This window comes from Hemiscyllium ocellatum, assembly GCF_020745735.1.
Source record: "Hemiscyllium ocellatum isolate sHemOce1 chromosome 15 unlocalized genomic scaffold, sHemOce1.pat.X.cur. SUPER_15_unloc_28, whole genome shotgun sequence".
Taxonomy (NCBI): Eukaryota; Metazoa; Chordata; class Chondrichthyes; order Orectolobiformes; family Hemiscylliidae; genus Hemiscyllium; species Hemiscyllium ocellatum.
Window position 1 is genome coordinate 114,888 of NW_026867465.1, and position 7,500 is coordinate 122,387.

Below are 7,500 nucleotides of genomic sequence, written 5' to 3' on the forward strand. Positions count from 1 at the left end.
CAGTACAAATCAGTAACCAGCGACACTTAGAATTTTTTGAAGCAGTACAAATCAGTAACCACTGACACTTAGAATATTTTTGAAGCAGTACAAATCAGTAACCAGCGACACTTAGAATATTGTTGAAGCAGTACAAATCAGTAACACTGACACTTAGAATATTTTTGAAGCAGTACAAATCAGTAACAGCGACACTTAGAATATTTTTGAAGCAGTACAAATCAGTAACCACTGACACTTAGAATATTTTTGAAGCAGTACAAATCAGTAACCCGCGACACTTAGAATATTTTTTGAAGCAGTACAAATCAGTAACCAGCGACACTTAGAATATTTTTGGAGCAGTACAAATCAGTAACCAGCCCCACTTAGAATATTTTTGAGTCAGTACAAATCAGTAACCAGCGACACTTAGAATATTTTTGAAGCAGTACAAATCAGTAACCACTGACACTTAGAATATTTTGAAGCAGTACAAATCAGTAACCAGCGACACTTAGAATATTTTTGAAGCAGTACAAATCAGTAACCAGCGACACTTAGAATATTTTTGGAGCAGTACAAATCAGTAACCAGCTGACACTTAGAATATTTTTGAAGCAGTACAAATCAGTAACCAGCGACACTTAGAATATTTTTGGAGCAGTACAAATCAGTAACCAGCGACACTTAGAATATTTTTGAAGCAGTACAAATCAGTAACCAGCGACACTTAGAATATTTTTGAAGCAGTACAAATCAGTAACCAGCGACACTTAGAATATTGTTGAAGCAGTACAAATCAGTAACCAGCGACACTTAGAATATTTTGAAGCAGTACAAATCAGTAACCACTGACACTTAGAATATTTTTGAAGCAGTACAAATCAGTAACGCTGACACTTAGAATATTTTTGAAGCAGTACAAATCAGTAACCAGCGACACTTAGAATATTTTTGAAAGCAGTACAAATCAGTAACACTGACACTTAGAATATTTTTGAAGCAGTACAAATCAGTAACCAGCGACACTTAGAATATTTTTGGAGCAGTACAAATCAGTAACCACTGACACTTAGAATATTTTTGAAGCAGTACAAATCAGTAACCAGCGACACTTAGAATATTTTTGAAGCAGTACAAATCAGTAACCACGACACTTAGAATATTTTTGAAGCAGTACAAATCAGTAACCAGCGACACTTAGAATATTTTTGAAGCAGTACAAATCAGTAACCACTGACACTTAGAATATTTTTGAAGCAGTACAAATCAGTAACCAGCGACACTTAGAATATTTTTGAAGCAGTACAAATCAGTAACCAGCGACACTTAGAATATTTTTGGAGCAGTACAAATCAGTAACCAGCGACACTTAGAATATTTTTGACGCAGTACAAATCAGTACCACTGACACTTAGAATATTTTTGAAGCAGTACAAATCAGTAACCAGCGACACTTAGAATATTTTTGAAGCAGTACAAATCAGTAACCGCTGACACTTAGAATATTTTTGAAGCAGTACAAATCAGTAACCAGCGACACTTAGAATATTTTTGGAGCATTACAAATCAGTAACAGCGACACTTAGAATATTTTTGGAGCAGTACAAATCAGTAACCACTGACACTTAGAATATTTTTGAGTCAGTACAAATCAGTAACCAGCGACACTTAGAATATTTTTCAGTCAGTACAAATCAGTAACAGCGACACTTAGAATATTTTTGAGTCAGTACAAATCAGTAACCAGTGACACTTAGAATATTTTTGGAGCAGTACAAATCAGTAACCAGCGACACTTAGAATATTTTTGAAGCAGTACAAATCAGTAACCAAGTGCATTTTTGAATTGGTTACTGATTTCTCCGTTGAAGTTGGGGCTGCGGTTGGCTTCAGTTAGTGGTGGGGGCTTAATTTTCGCCGAGGGGAGCGTGTCCCGGTAGTGTCTCCGAGGAAGTGGTACCTATTGAAGGGGGTGTTTCTGAATTTGGGCCCTTTTTGAGTGGCATTGCCGGATGGGTTTTGTGTTGAAGGCTTCCAAATCGGGTAGCTCAGCCGGATTTGACCCGGCGGTTCTACCGACTGTCACGCCTTCGAGGGGGGACTGTTGTCTAAGTTCAGGCCGGATTTGGTGAATTTCCTAAGTCGGGAAGTGGTCCCAACGGGTTTGGGAGTGAACCTAACTGCTCATACCAACTTTGAGGCTTTGGGGCCGGGTAGCACAGTCGGATTTGACCCGGCGGTTCTGCCGAATGCCTGGCCTTCGAGGGGGGCCTGCCCTCTGAGTTCAGGCCGAATTTGGTGATTTTCCTAAGTCGGGAAGTGGTCCAAACGGGGATGGGAGTGAACCTGACAGCTCATACCGACTTTGGGGCTTCCAAGCCGGGTAGCTCAACCGGATTTGATCCAGCGGTTCTAGCGACTGCCACGGCTTCGAGGGGGGACTGTTGTCTAAGTTCAGGCCGAATTTGGTGAATTTCCCGAGTCGGGAAGTGGTCCAAACGGGGATGGGAGTGAACCTGACAGCTCTTACCGACATTGAGGCTTCGGGGCCGGGTAGCTCAGTCGGATTTGACCCGGCGATTCTGCCGACTTCCACGCCTTCGAGCGGGGACTCTCCTCTAAGTTCAGGCCGAATTTGGTGAATTTCCTAAGTCGGGAAGTGGTCCAAACGGGGATGGGAGTGAACCTAACTGCTCATACCAACTTTGAGGCTTTGGGGCCGGGTAGCACAGTCGGATTTGACCCGGCGGTTCTGCCGAATGCCTGGCCTTCGAGGGGGGCCTGCCCTCTGAGTTCAGGCCGAATTTGGTGATTTTCCTAAGTCGGGAAGTGGTCCAAACGGGGATGGGAGTGAACCTGACAGCTCATACCGACTTTGGGGCTTCCAAGCCGGGTAGCTCAACCGGATTTGATCCAGCGGTTCTAGCGACTGCCACGGCTTCGAGGGGGGACTGTTGTCTAAGTTCAGGCCGAATTTGGTGAATTTCCCGAGTCGGGAAGTGGTCCAAACGGGGATGGGAGTGAACCTGACAGCTCTTACCGACATTGAGGCTTCGGGGCCGGGTAGCTCAGTCGGATTTGACCCGGCGATTCTGCCGACTTCCACGCCTTCGAGCGGGGACTCTCCTCTAAGTTCAGGCCGAATTTGGTGAATTTCCTAAGTCGGGAAGTGGTCCAAACGGGGATGGGAGTGAACCTAACTGCTCATACCAACTTTGAGGCTTTGGGGGGCCGGGTAGCACAGTCGGATTTGACCCGGCGGTTCTGCCGAATGCCTGGCCTTCGAGGGGGGCCTGCCCTCTGAGTTCAGGCCGAATTTGGTGATTTTCCTAAGTCGGGAAGTGGTCCAAACGGGGATGGGAGTGAACCTGACAGCTCATACCGACTTTGGGGCTTCCAAGCCGGGTAGCTCACCGGATTTGATCCGGCGGTTCTAGCGACTGCCACGGCTTCGAGGGGGACTGTTGTCTAAGTTCAGGCCGAATTTGGTGAATTTCCCGAGTCGGGAAGTGGTCCAAACGGGGATGGGAGTGAACCTGACAGCTCTTACCGACATTGAGGCTTCGGGGCCGGGTAGCTCAGTCGGATTTGACCCGGCGATTCTGCCGACTTCCACGCCTTCGAGCGGGGACTCTCCTCTAAGTTCAGGCCGAATTTGGTGAATTTCCTAAGTCGGGAAGTGGTCCAAACGGGGATGGGAGTGAACCTGACAGCTCTTACCGACTTTGGGGCTTCCAAGCCGGGTAGCTCAACCGGATTTGATCCGGCGGTTCTAGCGACTGTCACGCCTTCGAGGGGGGGACTGTTGTATAAGTTCAGGCCGAATTTGGTGAATTTCCCGAGTCGGGAAGTGGTCCAAACGGGGATGGGAGTGAACCTGACAGCTCTTACCGACTTTGGGGCTTCCAAGCCGGGTAGCTCAACCGGATTTGATCCGGCGGTTCTGCCGACTGTCACGCCTTCGAGGGGGGACTGTTGTATAAGTTCAGGCCGAATTTGGTGAATTTCCCGAGTCGGGAAGTGGTCCAAACGGGGATGGGAGTGAACCTGACAGCTCTTACCGACTTTGAGGCTTCGGGGCCGGGTAGCTCAGCCGGATTTGATCCGGCGGTTCTGCCGACTGTCACGCCTTCGAGGGGGGACTGTCCTCTGAGTTCAGGCCGAATTTGGTGAATTTCCGAGTCGGGAAGTGGTCCAAACGGGGATGGGAGTGAACCTGACAGCTCATACCGACTTTGAGGCTTCCAAGCCGGGTAGCTCAGCCGGATTTGACCCGGCGATTCTGCCGACTTCCACGCCTTCGAGGGGGGACTGCCCTCTGAGTTCAGGCCGAATTTGGTGCATTTCCGAGTCGGGAAGTGGTCTCTGTCACAACGGGGGCAAGTGTCTGAAGAGGTAAAGTGAGTAACCAGCACAGCTTAGGGAAGGGTTCCAAAGTTCTCAACAATGTGAATTCGGTTACCAGGAAAGCTTAGGAAAGCTGCCTGACTGTCCCAAACGAATGAACTGCAAAACTTAGGGAACATGCCCGAAGATGCTTAAAAGTGTGAAATCAGTAAGCAGGAAAGCATAGGAAAGTGCCTGAAAGTGCTAAATGAGTAACATGAAAAACGTAGAAAAATGCCCGAAAATGTTTAAAAGTGTGAACTCAGTAACCAGCAAAACTTAGTAAAACGTTGGAAAAGCAGAAATGAGTAACCAGAAAAACTTAGAAAAATGTTTGAAAATGAGAAATGAGTAACCAGAAAAACTTAGAAAAATGTTTGAAAATGAGAAATGAGTAACCAAGAAAACTTAGAAAAATGCCCAAAAAGAAGAAATCAGTAACCAGAAAAACTTAGAAAAATGTTTGAAAATGAGAAATGAGTAACCAGAAAAACTTAGAAAAATGTTTGAAAATGAGAAATGAGTAACCAAGAAAACTTAGAAAAATGCCCAAAAAGAAGAAATCAGTAACCAGAAAAACTTAGAAAAATGTTTGAAAATGAGAAATGAGTAACCAAGAAAACTTAGAAAAATGTTTGAAAATGAGAAATGAGTAACAAGAAAACTTAGAAAAATGCCCAAAAAGAAGAAATCAGTAACCAGAAAAACTTAGAAAAATGTTTGAAAATGAGAAATGAGTAACCAAGAAAACTTAGAAAAATGCCCAAAAAGAAGAAATCAGTAACCAGAAAAACTTAGAAAAATGTTTGAAAATGAGAAATGAGTAACCAGAAAAATTAGAAAAATGTTTGAAAATGAGAAATGAGTAACCAAGAAAACTTAGAAAAATGCCCAAAAAGAAGAAATCAGTAACCAGAAAAAAAAAAAAATTTGAAAATGAGAAATGAGTAACCAAGAAAACTTAGAAAAATGCCCGAAAAGAAGAAATCAGTAACCAGAAAAACTTAGAAAAATTTTCGGCCAAGTGTGAAAAATATTCAAGTGTCAGCGGAGGAAAATGCCGAAGCATCGGGAAAGATTCAAAAACTCATGCCGAACATGAGTTCCGAAGTGCCGGAGGAACTGGGCGAATTGAGCCCGGCGGTTGGCCAGATGTCGTTTTGAGTCTGCAGCCCGAAAACTTTAACTTTGTCTGCCGCGAAAGTCTGGACCGGGAAAAATCCAAACGGTTTTGCCGGGTTCGAGTTCCAGAGCGAAGCAGTCGAATTTGAAATTCAGACCCATTCAGTGCCACTTGACATTGTGACACAGTGAGGTTGGCGGGGTACCCGGAGATTTCTGGGAACACGATTTTTAGAACAAAATGGCGGCGCGGGACCACTTTGAAAGGCATCCAAAAAACGGTTCCGCGGGCAGAGCACTTGAATGACAGGCCTGTGTGCATGCCCAAGAGCTCTCGGAAGTCTAATTTTTGACACTTTGTCAAATTTTCGACAGACTTACCCAACTCTTGCTGCCTGTTCTAAGAATCAGTCAGAGGCCTGTGCGGCGGTCTCTTGACACTTTGGAGGGCGGGCAAACCCCACGTTGACTCCGGCCGTCCCTCCAAAAGGCACTTGCTATTGGGGGAAAGGATTGCAAGTAGCCTGGTTCCCGTGGGAGCGGCCAGGAAGGGTGCAGGCTGGCCCTTGCCTGAGCATTCCCAAAACCCTCTTCCGCTGAGAGCAGACCTCGCACGCCGCACTACCGGCTCTGGGAGTGGTTGGCCGCTATTGTACATAGTCCGGTCCTTCCTCTGCCACCCGGCAAGTGCGATGGCTCTGCCGCCCTGCGGTGCTCGTCACCCAGGTTTGGGGAACACGATACTTAGAACATGTTGGCGGCTCGGGACCTGCAGGCGAAAGGGGCCCCGTGGTGCTGAGCACATCGACCTCGGGTCTCAGTGCAAGCCGGAGAGTTCGCGGAAGTCTTAAAAGATTTTGACATCTGCTCAATTCTTTGACAGGCTTGCCTGACTCTTTCCGTCCGTTCTAAGAATCAGTCGGAGGCCGGGGCGGGGACGGTCTCTTGACACACGGAGGGTTGGCTTCCCTCCTCAGGTGTTTGTGTCGAAAATGAAGGCGAGAGATGCAAGCGTCCTGGTTCCCCTGGGTGCTGCCAGCAAGGGTGCAGGCTGACCCTTGCCTGAGCACTCCCAAAAGCCTCTTAAGCTGAGAGCAGGCGCCGCACTACCGGCTCTGGGAGTCGTTGGCCGCTATTGTACATAGTCCGGTCCCTTCCTCTGCCACCCGGCAAGTGCGATGGCTCTGCCTCCCTGCGGTGCTCGTCACCCAGGTTTGGGGAACACGATACTTAGAACATGTTGGCGGCTCGGGACCTGCAGGCGAAGGGGGCCCCGTGGTGCTGAGCACATCGACCTCGCGTCTCAGTGCAAGCCGGAGAGTTCGCGGAAGTCTTAACAGGCTTGCCTGACTCTTTCCGTCCGTTCTAAGAATCAGTCGGAGGCCGGGGCGGGGACGGGTCTCTTGACACACGGAGGGTTGGCTTCCCTCCTCAGGCGTTTGTGTCGAAAATGAAGGCGAGAGATGCAAGCGTCCTGGTTCCCCTGGGTGCTGCCAGCAAGGGTGCAGGCTGACCCTTGCCTGAGCACTCCCAAAAGCCTCTTAGGCTGAGAGCAGGCGCCGCACTACCGGCTCTGGGAGTCGTTGGCCGCTATTGTACATAGTCCGGTCCTTCCTCTGCCACCCGGCAAGTGCGATGGCTCTGCCTCCCTGCGGTGCCCGTCACCCAGGTTTGGAGAACACGATACTTAGAACATGTTGGCGGCTCGGGACCTGCAGGCGAAAGGGGCCCCGTGGTGCTGAGCACATCGACCTCGCGTCTCAGTGCAAGCCGGAGAGTTCGCGGAAGTCTTAACAGGCTTGCCTGACTCTTTCCGTCCGTTCTAAGAATCAGTCGGAGGCCGGGGCGGGGACGGTCTCTTGACACACGGAGGGTTGGCTTCCTCCTCAGGCGTTTGTGTCGAAAATGAAGGCGAGAGATGCAAGCGTCCTGGTTCCCCTGGGTGCTGCCAGCAAGGGTGCAGGCTGACCCTTGCCTGAGCACTCCCAGAAGCCTCTTAGGCTGAGA